This window comes from Neoarius graeffei, chromosome 21 (genome assembly GCF_027579695.1).
Source record: "Neoarius graeffei isolate fNeoGra1 chromosome 21, fNeoGra1.pri, whole genome shotgun sequence".
NCBI lineage: Eukaryota > Metazoa > Chordata > Actinopteri > Siluriformes > Ariidae > Neoarius > Neoarius graeffei.
Window position 1 is genome coordinate 16637515 of NC_083589.1, and position 15768 is coordinate 16653282.

Consider the following 15768-nt stretch of genomic DNA (forward strand, 5'->3'; position numbering starts at 1 on the left):
ACAAGTGCATATCACAGTAGTACGTTGAAAACTCGTTTCAGACGTGCTTATACAGTTAAAATGACAAATATGATGAAAATGTGTTAAAAGCTCGAAAACATGAAAATCCCTGCTTAGAAAGTTGTTCCATGTCACATATGCTCGAATGCACTCATTTCACTCAAAATCAATTTTCCTTGCTACACGCTTGTTTTATCCGCTGAAACGGCTTTACGGACTGGCTGAGTGAGCTCCTGCCGTTGGAAAGCTGTTTTCATGCACTCGGTGAAACAAAGTGTGTTTTGCCACTCTGAACAAGTGCATATCACAGTACTATGTTGAAAACTCGTTTCAGACGTGCTTATACAGTTAAAATGACAAACATGATGAAAATGTGTTAAAAGCTCGAAAACATGAAAATCCATGCTTAGAAAGTTGTTCCATGTCACATATGCTCGAATGCACTCATTTTACTCAAAATCAATTTTCTTTGCCAAACGCTTGCTTTATCCGCTGAAAAGGCTTTACAGACTGGCTGAGTGAGCTCCTGCCGTAGGAAAGCTGTTTTCATGCACTCGGTGACAAAGTGTGTTTTCCCACTCTGAACAAGTGCATATCACAGTAGTACGTTGAAAACTCGTTTCAGACGTGCTTATACAGTTAAAATGACAAATATGATGAAAATGTGTTAAAAGCTCGAAAACATGAAAATCCATGCTTAGAAAGTTGTTCCATGTCACATATGCTCGAATGCACTCATTTTACTCAAAATCAATTTTCTTTGCCAAACGCTTGCTTTATCCGCTGAAAAGGCTTTACAGACTGGCTGAGTGAGCTCCTGCCGTAGGAAAGCTGTTTTCATGCACTCGGTGACAAAGTGTGTTTTCCCACTCTGAACAAGTGCATATCACAGTAGTACGTTGAAAACTCGTTTCAGACGTGCTTATACAGTTAAAATGACAAATATGATGAAAATGTGTTAAAAGCTCGAAAACATGAAAATCCCTGCTTAGAAAGTTGTTCCATGTCACATATGCTCGAATGCACTCATTTCACTCAAAATCAATTTTCCTTGCTACACGCTTGTTTTATCCGCTGAAACGGCTTTACGGACTGGCTGAGTGAGCTCCTGCCGTTGGAAAGCTGTTTTCATGCACTCGGTGAAACAAAGTGTGTTTTGCCACTCTGAACAAGTGCATATCACAGTACTATGTTGAAAACTCGTTTCAGACGTGCTTATACAGTTAAAATGACAAACATGATGAAAATGTGTTAAAAGCTCGAAAACATGAAAATCCATGCTTAGAAAGTTGTTCCATGTCACATATGCTCGAATGCACTCATTTTACTCAAAATCAATTTTCTTTGCCAAACGCTTGCTTTATCCGCTGAAAAGGCTTTACAGACTGGCTGAGTGAGCTCCTGCCGTAGGAAAGCTGTTTTCATGCACTCGGTGACAAAGTGTGTTTTCCCACTCTGAACAAGTGCATATCACAGTAGTACGTTGAAAACTCGTTTCAGACGTGCTTATACAGTTAAAATGACAAATATGATGAAAATGTGTTAAAAGCCCGAAAACATGAAAATCCATGCTTAGAAAGTTGTTCCATGTCACATATGCTCGAATGCACTCATTTCACTCAAAATCAATGTTCCTTGCTCCACGCGTTTTATCCGCTGAAACGGCTTTACGGACTGGCTGAGTGAGCTCCTGCCGTAGGAAAGCTGTTTTCATGCACTCGGTGAAACAAAGTGTGTTTTGCCACTCTGAACAAGTGCATATCACAGTACTATGTTGAAAACTCGTTTCAGACGTGCTTATACAGTTAAAATGACAAACATGATGAAAATGTGTTAAAAGCTCGAAAACATGAAAATCCATGCTTAGAAAGTTGTTCCATGTCACATATGCTCGAATGCACTCATTTTACTCAAAATCAATTTTCTTTGCCAAACGCTTGCTTTATCCGCTGAAAAGGCTTTACAGACTGGCTGAGTGAGCTCCTGCCGTAGGAAAGCTGTTTTCATGCACTCGGTGACAAAGTGTGTTTTCCCACTCTGAACAAGTGCATATCACAGTAGTACGTTGAAAACTCGTTTCAGACGTGCTTATACAGTTAAAATGACAAATATGATGAAAATGTGTTAAAAGCCCGAAAACATGAAAATCCATGCTTAGAAAGTTGTTCCATGTCACATATGCTCGAATGCACTCATTTCACTCAAAATCAATGTTCCTTGCTCCACGCGTTTTATCCGCTGAAACGGCTTTACGGACTGGCTGAGTGAGCTCCTGCCGTAGGAAAGCTGTTTTCATGCACTCGGTGAAACAAAGTGTGTTTTGCCACTCTGAACAAGTGCATATCACAGTACTATGTTGAAAACTCGTTTCAGACGTGCTTATACAGTTAAAATGACAAACATGATGAAAATGTGTTAAAAGCTCGAAAACATGAAAATCCATGCTTAGAAAGTTGTTCCATGTCACATATGCTCGAATGCACTCATTTTACTCAAAATCAATTTTCTTTGCCAAACGCTTGCTTTATCCGCTGAAAAGGCTTTACAGACTGGCTGAGTGAGCTCCTGCCGTAGGAAAGCTGTTTTCATGCACTCGGTGACAAAGTGTGTTTTCCCACTCTGAACAAGTGCATATCACAGTAGTACGTTGAAAACTCGTTTCAGACGTGCTTATACAGTTAAAATGACAAATATGATGAAAATGTGTTAAAAGCTCGAAAACATGAAAATCCCTGCTTAGAAAGTTGTTCCATGTCACATATGCTCGAATGCACTCATTTCACTCAAAATCAATTTTCCTTGCTACACGCTTGTTTTATCCGCTGAAACGGCTTTACGGACTGGCTGAGTGAGCTCCTGCCGTAGGAAAGCTGTTTTCATGCACTCGGTGAAACAAAGTGTGTTTTGCCACTCTGAACAAGTGCATATCACAGTACTATGTTGAAAACTCGTTTCAGACGTGCTTATACAGTTAAAATGACAAACATGATGAAAATGTGTTAAAAGCTCGAAAACATGAAAATCCATGCTTAGAAAGTTGTTCCATGTCACATATGCTCGAATGCACTCATTTTACTCAAAATCAATTTTCTTTGCCAAACGCTTGCTTTATCCGCTGAAAAGGCTTTACAGACTGGCTGAGTGAGCTCCTGCCGTAGGAAAGCTGTTTTCATGCACTCGGTGAAACAAAGTGTGTTTTGCCACTCTGAACAAGTGCATATCACAGTACTATGTTGAAAACTCGTTTCAGACGTGCTTATACAGTTAAAATGACAAACATGATGAAAATGTGTTAAAAGCTCGAAAACATGAAAATCCATGCTTAGAAAGTTGTTCCATGTCACATATGCTCGAATGCACTCATTTTACTCAAAATCAATTTTCTTTGCCAAACGCTTGCTTTATCCGCTGAAAAGGCTTTACAGACTGGCTGAGTGAGCTCCTGCCGTAGGAAAGCTGTTTTCATGCACTCGGTGACAAAGTGTGTTTTCCCACTCTGAACAAGTGCATATCACAGTAGTACGTTGAAAACTCGTTTCAGACGTGCTTATACAGTTAAAATGACAAATATGATGAAAATGTGTTAAAAACCCGAAAACATGAAAATCCATGCTTAGAAAGTTGTTCCATGTCACATATGCTCGAATGCACTCATTTCACTCAAAATCAATGTTCCTTGCTCCACGCGTTTTATCCGCTGAAACGGCTTTACGGACTGGCTGAGTGAGCTCCTGCCGTAGGAAAGCTGTTTTCATGCACTCGGTGAAACAAAGTGTGTTTTGCCACTCTGAACAAGTGCATATCACAGTACTATGTTGAAAACTCGTTTCAGACGTGCTTATACAGTTAAAATGACAAACATGATGAAAATGTGTTAAAAGCTCGAAAACATGAAAATCCATGCTTAGAAAGTTGTTCCATGTCACATATGCTCGAATGCACTCATTTTACTCAAAATCAATTTTCTTTGCCAAACGCTTGCTTTATCCGCTGAAAAGGCTTTACAGACTGGCTGAGTGAGCTCCTGCCGTAGGAAAGCTGTTTTCATGCACTCGGTGACAGTGTGTTTTCCCACTCTGAACAAGTGCATATCACAGTAGTACGTTGAAAACTCGTTTCAGACGTGCTTATACAGTTAAAATGACAAATATGATGAAAATGTGTTAAAAGCCCGAAAACATGAAAATCCATGCTTAGAAAGTTGTTCCATGTCACATATGCTCGAATGCACTCATTTCACTCAAAATCAATGTTCCTTGCTCCACGCGTTTTATCCGCTGAAACGGCTTTACGGACTGGCTGAGTGAGCTCCTGCCGTAGGAAAGCTGTTTTCATGCACTCGGTGAAACAAAGTGTGTTTTGCCACTCTGAACAAGTGCATATCACAGTACTATGTTGAAAACTCGTTTCAGACGTGCTTATACAGTTAAAATGACAAACATGATGAAAATGTGTTAAAAGCTCGAAAACATGAAAATCCATGCTTAGAAAGTTGTTCCATGTCACATATGCTCGAATGCACTCATTTTACTCAAAATCAATTTTCTTTGCCAAACGCTTGCTTTATCCGCTGAAAAGGCTTTACAGACTGGCTGAGTGAGCTCCTGCCGTAGGAAAGCTGTTTTCATGCACTCGGTGACAAAGTGTGTTTTCCCACTCTGAACAAGTGCATATCACAGTAGTACGTTGAAAACTCGTTTCAGACGTGCTTATACAGTTAAAATGACAAATATGATGAAAATGTGTTAAAAGCTCGAAAACATGAAAATCCCTGCTTAGAAAGTTGTTCCATGTCACATATGCTCGAATGCACTCATTTCACTCAAAATCAATTTTCCTTGCTACACGCTTGTTTTATCCGCTGAAACGGCTTTACGGACTGGCTGAGTGAGCTCCTGCCGTAGGAAAGCTGTTTTCATGCACTCGGTGAAACAAAGTGTGTTTTGCCACTCTGAACAAGTGCATATCACAGTACTATGTTGAAAACTCGTTTCAGACGTGCTTATACAGTTAAAATGACAAACATGATGAAAATGTGTTAAAAGCTCGAAAACATGAAAATCCATGCTTAGAAAGTTGTTCCATGTCACATATGCTCGAATGCACTCATTTTACTCAAAATCAATTTTCTTTGCCAAACGCTTGCTTTATCCGCTGAAAAGGCTTTACAGACTGGCTGAGTGAGCTCCTGCCGTAGGAAAGCTGTTTTCATGCACTCGGTGACAAAGTGTGTTTTCCCACTCTGAACAAGTGCATATCACAGTAGTACGTTGAAAACTCGTTTCAGACGTGCTTATACAGTTAAAATGACAAATATGATGAAAATGTGTTAAAAGCCCGAAAACATGAAAATCCATGCTTAGAAAGTTGTTCCATGTCACATATGCTCGAATGCACTCATTTCACTCAAAATCAATTTTCCTTGCTCCACGCGTTTTATCCGCTGAAACGGCTTTACGGACTGGCTGAGTGAGCTCCTGCCGTAGGAAAGCTGTTTTCATGCACTCGGTGAAACAAAGTGTGTTTTGCCACTCTGAACAAGTGCATATCACAGTACTATGTTGAAAACTCGTTTCAGACGTGCTTATACAGTTAAAATGACAAACATGATGAAAATGTGTTAAAAGCTCGAAAACATGAAAATCCATGCTTAGAAAGTTGTTCCATGTCACATATGCTCGAATGCACTCATTTTACTCAAAATCAATTTTCTTTGCCAAACGCTTGCTTTATCCGCTGAAAAGGCTTTACAGACTGGCTGAGTGAGCTCCTGCCGTAGGAAAGCTGTTTTCATGCACTCGGTGACAAAGTGTGTTTTCCCACTCTGAACAAGTGCATATCACAGTAGTACGTTGAAAACTCGTTTCAGACGTGCTTATACAGTTAAAATGACAAATATGATGAAAATGTGTTAAAAGCTCGAAAACATGAAAATCCCTGCTTAGAAAGTTGTTCCATGTCACATATGCTCGAATGCACTCATTTCACTCAAAATCAATTTTCCTTGCTACACGCTTGTTTTATCCGCTGAAACGGCTTTACGGACTGGCTGAGTGAGCTCCTGCCGTAGGAAAGCTGTTTTCATGCACTCGGTGAAACAAAGTGTGTTTTGCCACTCTGAACAAGTGCATATCACAGTACTATGTTGAAAACTCGTTTCAGACGTGCTTATACAGTTAAAATGACAAACATGATGAAAATGTGTTAAAAGCTCGAAAACATGAAAATCCATGCTTAGAAAGTTGTTCCATGTCACATATGCTCGAATGCACTCATTTTACTCAAAATCAATTTTCTTTGCCAAACGCTTGCTTTATCCGCTGAAAAGGCTTTACAGACTGGCTGAGTGAGCTCCTGCCGTAGGAAAGCTGTTTTCATGCACTCGGTGACAAAGTGTGTTTTCCCACTCTGAACAAGTGCATATCACAGTAGTACGTTGAAAACTCGTTTCAGACGTGCTTATACAGTTAAAATGACAAATATGATGAAAATGTGTTAAAAGCCCGAAAACATGAAAATCCATGCTTAGAAAGTTGTTCCATGTCACATATGCTCGAATGCACTCATTTCACTCAAAATCAATGTTCCTTGCTCCACGCGTTTTATCCGCTGAAACGGCTTTACGGACTGGCTGAGTGAGCTCCTGCCGTAGGAAAGCTGTTTTCATGCACTCGGTGAAACAAAGTGTGTTTTGCCACTCTGAACAAGTGCATATCACAGTACTATGTTGAAAACTCGTTTCAGACGTGCTTATACAGTTAAAATGACAAACATGATGAAAATGTGTTAAAAGCTCGAAAACATGAAAATCCATGCTTAGAAAGTTGTTCCATGTCACATATGCTCGAATGCACTCATTTTACTCAAAATCAATTTTCTTTGCCAAACGCTTGCTTTATCCGCTGAAAAGGCTTTACAGACTGGCTGAGTGAGCTCCTGCCGTAGGAAAGCTGTTTTCATGCACTCGGTGACAAAGTGTGTTTTCCCACTCTGAACAAGTGCATATCACAGTAGTACGTTGAAAACTCGTTTCAGACGTGCTTATACAGTTAAAATGACAAATATGATGAAAATGTGTTAAAAGCTCGAAAACATGAAAATCCCTGCTTAGAAAGTTGTTCCATGTCACATATGCTCGAATGCACTCATTTCACTCAAAATCAATTTTCCTTGCTACACGCTTGTTTTATCCGCTGAAACGGCTTTACGGACTGGCTGAGTGAGCTCCTGCCGTAGGAAAGCTGTTTTCATGCACTCGGTGAAACAAAGTGTGTTTTGCCACTCTGAACAAGTGCATATCACAGTACTATGTTGAAAACTCGTTTCAGACGTGCTTATACAGTTAAAATGACAAACATGATGAAAATGTGTTAAAAGCTCGAAAACATGAAAATCCATGCTTAGAAAGTTGTTCCATGTCACATATGCTCGAATGCACTCATTTTACTCAAAATCAATTTTCTTTGCCAAACGCTTGCTTTATCCGCTGAAAAGGCTTTACAGACTGGCTGAGTGAGCTCCTGCCGTAGGAAAGCTGTTTTCATGCACTCGGTGACAAAGTGTGTTTTCCCACTCTGAACAAGTGCATATCACAGTAGTACGTTGAAAACTCGTTTCAGACGTGCTTATACAGTTAAAATGACAAATATGATGAAAATGTGTTAAAAGCTCGAAAACATGAAAATCCCTGCTTAGAAAGTTGTTCCATGTCACATATGCTCGAATGCACTCATTTCACTCAAAATCAATTTTCCTTGCTACACGCTTGTTTTATCCGCTGAAACGGCTTTACGGACTGGCTGAGTGAGCTCCTGCCGTAGGAAAGCTGTTTTCATGCACTCGGTGAAACAAAGTGTGTTTTGCCACTCTGAACAAGTGCATATCACAGTACTATGTTGAAAACTCGTTTCAGACGTGCTTATACAGTTAAAATGACAAACATGATGAAAATGTGTTAAAAGCTCGAAAACATGAAAATCCATGCTTAGAAAGTTGTTCCATGTCACATATGCTCGAATGCACTCATTTTACTCAAAATCAATTTTCTTTGCCAAACGCTTGCTTTATCCGCTGAAAAGGCTTTACAGACTGGCTGAGTGAGCTCCTGCCGTAGGAAAGCTGTTTTCATGCACTCGGTGACAAAGTGTGTTTTCCCACTCTGAACAAGTGCATATCACAGTAGTACGTTGAAAACTCGTTTCAGACGTGCTTATACAGTTAAAATGACAAATATGATGAAAATGTGTTAAAAGCCCGAAAACATGAAAATCCATGCTTAGAAAGTTGTTCCATGTCACATATGCTCGAATGCACTCATTTCACTCAAAATCAATGTTCCTTGCTCCACGCGTTTTATCCGCTGAAACGGCTTTACGGACTGGCTGAGTGAGCTCCTGCCGTAGGAAAGCTGTTTTCATGCACTCGGTGAAACAAAGTGTGTTTTGCCACTCTGAACAAGTGCATATCACAGTACTATGTTGAAAACTCGTTTCAGACGTGCTTATTCAGTTAAAATGACAAACATGATGAAAATGTGTTAAAAGCTCGAAAACATGAAAATCCATGCTTAGAAAGTTGTTCCATGTCACATATGCTCGAATGCACTCATTTTACTCAAAATCAATTTTCTTTGCCAAACGCTTGCTTTATCCGCTGAAAAGGCTTTACAGACTGGCTGAGTGAGCTCCTGCCGTAGGAAAGCTGTTTTCATGCACTCGGTGACAAAGTGTGTTTTCCCACTCTGAACAAGTGCATATCACAGTAGTACGTTGAAAACTCGTTTCAGACGTGCTTATACAGTTAAAATGACAAATATGATGAAAATGTGTTAAAAGCTCGAAAACATGAAAATCCCTGCTTAGAAAGTTGTTCCATGTCACATATGCTCGAATGCACTCATTTCACTCAAAATCAATTTTCCTTGCTACACGCTTGTTTTATCCGCTGAAACGGCTTTACGGACTGGCTGAGTGAGCTCCTGCCGTAGGAAAGCTGTTTTCATGCACTCGGTGAAACAAAGTGTGTTTTGCCACTCTGAACAAGTGCATATCACAGTACTATGTTGAAAACTCGTTTCAGACGTGCTTATACAGTTAAAATGACAAACATGATGAAAATGTGTTAAAAGCTCGAAAACATGAAAATCCATGCTTAGAAAGTTGTTCCATGTCACATATGCTCGAATGCACTCATTTTACTCAAAATCAATTTTCTTTGCCAAACGCTTGCTTTATCCGCTGAAAAGGCTTTACAGACTGGCTGAGTGAGCTCCTGCCGTAGGAAAGCTGTTTTCATGCACTCGGTGACAAAGTGTGTTTTCCCACTCTGAACAAGTGCATATCACAGTAGTACGTTGAAAACTCGTTTCAGACGTGCTTATACAGTTAAAATGACAAATATGATGAAAATGTGTTAAAAGCTCGAAAACATGAAAATCCCTGCTTAGAAAGTTGTTCCATGTCACATATGCTCGAATGCACTCATTTCACTCAAAATCAATTTTCCTTGCTACACGCTTGTTTTATCCGCTGAAACGGCTTTACGGACTGGCTGAGTGAGCTCCTGCCGTAGGAAAGCTGTTTTCATGCACTCGGTGAAACAAAGTGTGTTTTGCCACTCTGAACAAGTGCATATCACAGTACTATGTTGAAAACTCGTTTCAGACGTGCTTATACAGTTAAAATGACAAACATGATGAAAATGTGTTAAAAGCTCGAAAACATGAAAATCCATGCTTAGAAAGTTGTTCCATGTCACATATGCTCGAATGCACTCATTTCACTCAAAATCAATTTTCTTTGCCAAACGCTTGCTTTATCCGCTGAAAAGGCTTTACAGACTGGCTGAGTGAGCTCCTGCCGTAGGAAAGCTGTTTTCATGCACTCGGTGAAACAAAGTGTGTTTTGCCACTCTGAACAAGTGCATATCACAGTACTATGTTGAAAACTCGTTTCAGACGTGCTTATACAGTTAAAATGACAAACATGATGAAAATGTGTTAAAAGCTCGAAAACATGAAAATCCATGCTTAGAAAGTTGTTCCATGTCACATATGCTCGAATGCACTCATTTTACTCAAAATCAATTTTCTTTGCCAAACGCTTGCTTTATCCGCTGAAAAGGCTTTACAGACTGGCTGAGTGAGCTCCTGCCGTAGGAAAGCTGTTTTCATGCACTCGGTGACAAAGTGTGTTTTCCCACTCTGAACAAGTGCATATCACAGTAGTACGTTGAAAACTCGTTTCAGACGTGCTTATACAGTTAAAATGACAAATATGATGAAAATGTGTTAAAAACCCGAAAACATGAAAATCCATGCTTAGAAAGTTGTTCCATGTCACATATGCTCGAATGCACTCATTTCACTCAAAATCAATGTTCCTTGCTCCACGCGTTTTATCCGCTGAAACGGCTTTACGGACTGGCTGAGTGAGCTCCTGCCGTAGGAAAGCTGTTTTCATGCACTCGGTGAAACAAAGTGTGTTTTGCCACTCTGAACAAGTGCATATCACAGTACTATGTTGAAAACTCGTTTCAGACGTGCTTATACAGTTAAAATGACAAACATGATGAAAATGTGTTAAAAGCTCGAAAACATGAAAATCCATGCTTAGAAAGTTGTTCCATGTCACATATGCTCGAATGCACTCATTTTACTCAAAATCAATTTTCTTTGCCAAACGCTTGCTTTATCCGCTGAAAAGGCTTTACAGACTGGCTGAGTGAGCTCCTGCCGTAGGAAAGCTGTTTTCATGCACTCGGTGACAGTGTGTTTTCCCACTCTGAACAAGTGCATATCACAGTAGTACGTTGAAAACTCGTTTCAGACGTGCTTATACAGTTAAAATGACAAATATGATGAAAATGTGTTAAAAGCCCGAAAACATGAAAATCCATGCTTAGAAAGTTGTTCCATGTCACATATGCTCGAATGCACTCATTTCACTCAAAATCAATGTTCCTTGCTCCACGCGTTTTATCCGCTGAAACGGCTTTACGGACTGGCTGAGTGAGCTCCTGCCGTAGGAAAGCTGTTTTCATGCACTCGGTGAAACAAAGTGTGTTTTGCCACTCTGAACAAGTGCATATCACAGTACTATGTTGAAAACTCGTTTCAGACGTGCTTATACAGTTAAAATGACAAACATGATGAAAATGTGTTAAAAGCTCGAAAACATGAAAATCCATGCTTAGAAAGTTGTTCCATGTCACATATGCTCGAATGCACTCATTTTACTCAAAATCAATTTTCTTTGCCAAACGCTTGCTTTATCCGCTGAAAAGGCTTTACAGACTGGCTGAGTGAGCTCCTGCCGTAGGAAAGCTGTTTTCATGCACTCGGTGACAAAGTGTGTTTTCCCACTCTGAACAAGTGCATATCACAGTAGTACGTTGAAAACTCGTTTCAGACGTGCTTATACAGTTAAAATGACAAATATGATGAAAATGTGTTAAAAGCTCGAAAACATGAAAATCCCTGCTTAGAAAGTTGTTCCATGTCACATATGCTCGAATGCACTCATTTCACTCAAAATCAATTTTCCTTGCTACACGCTTGTTTTATCCGCTGAAACGGCTTTACGGACTGGCTGAGTGAGCTCCTGCCGTAGGAAAGCTGTTTTCATGCACTCGGTGAAACAAAGTGTGTTTTGCCACTCTGAACAAGTGCATATCACAGTACTATGTTGAAAACTCGTTTCAGACGTGCTTATACAGTTAAAATGACAAACATGATGAAAATGTGTTAAAAGCTCGAAAACATGAAAATCCATGCTTAGAAAGTTGTTCCATGTCACATATGCTCGAATGCACTCATTTTACTCAAAATCAATTTTCTTTGCCAAACGCTTGCTTTATCCGCTGAAAAGGCTTTACAGACTGGCTGAGTGAGCTCCTGCCGTAGGAAAGCTGTTTTCATGCACTCGGTGAAACAAAGTGTGTTTTGCCACTCTGAACAAGTGCATATCACAGTACTATGTTGAAAACTCGTTTCAGACGTGCTTATACAGTTAAAATGACAAACATGATGAAAATGTGTTAAAAGCTCGAAAACATGAAAATCCATGCTTAGAAAGTTGTTCCATGTCACATATGCTCGAATGCACTCATTTTACTCAAAATCAATTTTCTTTGCCAAACGCTTGCTTTATCCGCTGAAAAGGCTTTACAGACTGGCTGAGTGAGCTCCTGCCGTAGGAAAGCTGTTTTCATGCACTCGGTGACAAAGTGTGTTTTCCCACTCTGAACAAGTGCATATCACAGTAGTACGTTGAAAACTCGTTTCAGACGTGCTTATACACTTAAAATGACAAATATGATGAAAATGTGTTAAAAACCCGAAAACATGAAAATCCATGCTTAGAAAGTTGTTCCATGTCACATATGCTCGAATGCACTCATTTCACTCAAAATCAATGTTCCTTGCTCCACGCGTTTTATCCGCTGAAACGGCTTTACGGACTGGCTGAGTGAGCTCCTGCCGTAGGAAAGCTGTTTTCATGCACTCGGTGAAACAAAGTGTGTTTTGCCACTCTGAACAAGTGCATATCACAGTACTATGTTGAAAACTCGTTTCAGACGTGCTTATACAGTTAAAATGACAAACATGATGAAAATGTGTTAAAAGCTCGAAAACATGAAAATCCATGCTTAGAAAGTTGTTCCATGTCACATATGCTCGAATGCACTCATTTTACTCAAAATCAATTTTCTTTGCCAAACGCTTGCTTTATCCGCTGAAAAGGCTTTACAGACTGGCTGAGTGAGCTCCTGCCGTAGGAAAGCTGTTTTCATGCACTCGGTGACAGTGTGTTTTCCCACTCTGAACAAGTGCATATCACAGTAGTACGTTGAAAACTCGTTTCAGACGTGCTTATACAGTTAAAATGACAAATATGATGAAAATGTGTTAAAAGCCCGAAAACATGAAAATCCATGCTTAGAAAGTTGTTCCATGTCACATATGCTCGAATGCACTCATTTCACTCAAAATCAATGTTCCTTGCTCCACGCGTTTTATCCGCTGAAACGGCTTTACGGACTGGCTGAGTGAGCTCCTGCCGTAGGAAAGCTGTTTTCATGCACTCGGTGAAACAAAGTGTGTTTTGCCACTCTGAACAAGTGCATATCACAGTACTATGTTGAAAACTCGTTTCAGACGTGCTTATACAGTTAAAATGACAAACATGATGAAAATGTGTTAAAAGCTCGAAAACATGAAAATCCATGCTTAGAAAGTTGTTCCATGTCACATATGCTCGAATGCACTCATTTTACTCAAAATCAATTTTCTTTGCCAAACGCTTGCTTTATCCGCTGAAAAGGCTTTACAGACTGGCTGAGTGAGCTCCTGCCGTAGGAAAGCTGTTTTCATGCACTCGGTGACAAAGTGTGTTTTCCCACTCTGAACAAGTGCATATCACAGTAGTACGTTGAAAACTCGTTTCAGACGTGCTTATACAGTTAAAATGACAAATATGATGAAAATGTGTTAAAAGCTCGAAAACATGAAAATCCCTGCTTAGAAAGTTGTTCCATGTCACATATGCTCGAATGCACTCATTTCACTCAAAATCAATTTTCCTTGCTACACGCTTGTTTTATCCGCTGAAACGGCTTTACGGACTGGCTGAGTGAGCTCCTGCCGTAGGAAAGCTGTTTTCATGCACTCGGTGAAACAAAGTGTGTTTTGCCACTCTGAACAAGTGCATATCACAGTACTATGTTGAAAACTCGTTTCAGACGTGCTTATACAGTTAAAATGACAAACATGATGAAAATGTGTTAAAAGCTCGAAAACATGAAAATCCATGCTTAGAAAGTTGTTCCATGTCACATATGCTCGAATGCACTCATTTTACTCAAAATCAATTTTCTTTGCCAAACGCTTGCTTTATCCGCTGAAAAGGCTTTACAGACTGGCTGAGTGAGCTCCTGCCGTAGGAAAGCTGTTTTCATGCACTCGGTGAAACAAAGTGTGTTTTGCCACTCTGAACAAGTGCATATCACAGTACTATGTTGAAAACTCGTTTCAGACGTGCTTATACAGTTAAAATGACAAACATGATGAAAATGTGTTAAAAGCTCGAAAACATGAAAATCCATGCTTAGAAAGTTGTTCCATGTCACATATGCTCGAATGCACTCATTTTACTCAAAATCAATTTTCTTTGCCAAACGCTTGCTTTATCCGCTGAAAAGGCTTTACAGACTGGCTGAGTGAGCTCCTGCCGTAGGAAAGCTGTTTTCATGCACTCGGTGACAAAGTGTGTTTTCCCACTCTGAACAAGTGCATATCACAGTAGTACGTTGAAAACTCGTTTCAGACGTGCTTATACAGTTAAAATGACAAATATGATGAAAATGTGTTAAAAACCCGAAAACATGAAAATCCATGCTTAGAAAGTTGTTCCATGTCACATATGCTCGAATGCACTCATTTCACTCAAAATCAATGTTCCTTGCTCCACGCGTTTTATCCGCTGAAACGGCTTTACGGACTGGCTGAGTGAGCTCCTGCCGTAGGAAAGCTGTTTTCATGCACTCGGTGAAACAAAGTGTGTTTTGCCACTCTGAACAAGTGCATATCACAGTACTATGTTGAAAACTCGTTTCAGACGTGCTTATACAGTTAAAATGACAAACATGATGAAAATGTGTTAAAAGCTCGAAAACATGAAAATCCATGCTTAGAAAGTTGTTCCATGTCACATATGCTCGAATGCACTCATTTTACTCAAAATCAATTTTCTTTGCCAAACGCTTGCTTTATCCGCTGAAAAGGCTTTACAGACTGGCTGAGTGAGCTCCTGCCGTAGGAAAGCTGTTTTCATGCACTCGGTGACAAAGTGTGTTTTCCCACTCTGAACAAGTGCATATCACAGTAGTACGTTGAAAACTCGTTTCAGACGTGCTTATACAGTTAAAATGACAAATATGATGAAAATGTGTTAAAAGCTCGAAAACATGAAAATCCCTGCTTAGAAAGTTGTTCCATGTCACATATGCTCGAATGCACTCATTTCACTCAAAATCAATTTTCCTTGCTACACGCTTGTTTTATCCGCTGAAACGGCTTTACGGACTGGCTGAGTGAGCTCCTGCCGTAGGAAAGCTGTTTTCATGCACTCGGTGAAACAAAGTGTGTTTTGCCACTCTGAACAAGTGCATATCACAGTACTATGTTGAAAACTCGTTTCAGACGTGCTTATACAGTTAAAATGACAAACATGATGAAAATGTGTTAAAAGCTCGAAAACATGAAAATCCATGCTTAGAAAGTTGTTCCATGTCACATATGCTCGAATGCACTCATTTTACTCAAAATCAATTTTCTTTGCCAAACGCTTGCTTTATCCGCTGAAAAGGCTTTACAGACTGGCTGAGTGAGCTCCTGCCGTAGGAAAGCTGTTTTCATGCACTCGGTGAAACAAAGTGTGTTTTGCCACTCTGAACAAGTGCATATCACAGTACTATGTTGAAAACTCGTTTCAGACGTGCTTATACAGTTAAAATGACAAACATGATGAAAATGTGTTAAAAGCTCGAAAACATGAAAATCCATGCTTAGAAAGTTGTTCCATGTCACATATGCTCGAATGCACTCATTTTACTCAAAATCAATTTTCTTTGCCAAACGCTTGCTTTATCCGCTGAAAAGGCTTTACAGACTGGCTGAGTGAGCTCCTGCCGTAGGAAAGCTGTTTTCATGCACTCGGTGACAAAGTGTGTTTTCCCACTCTGAACAAGTGCATATCACAGTAGTACGTT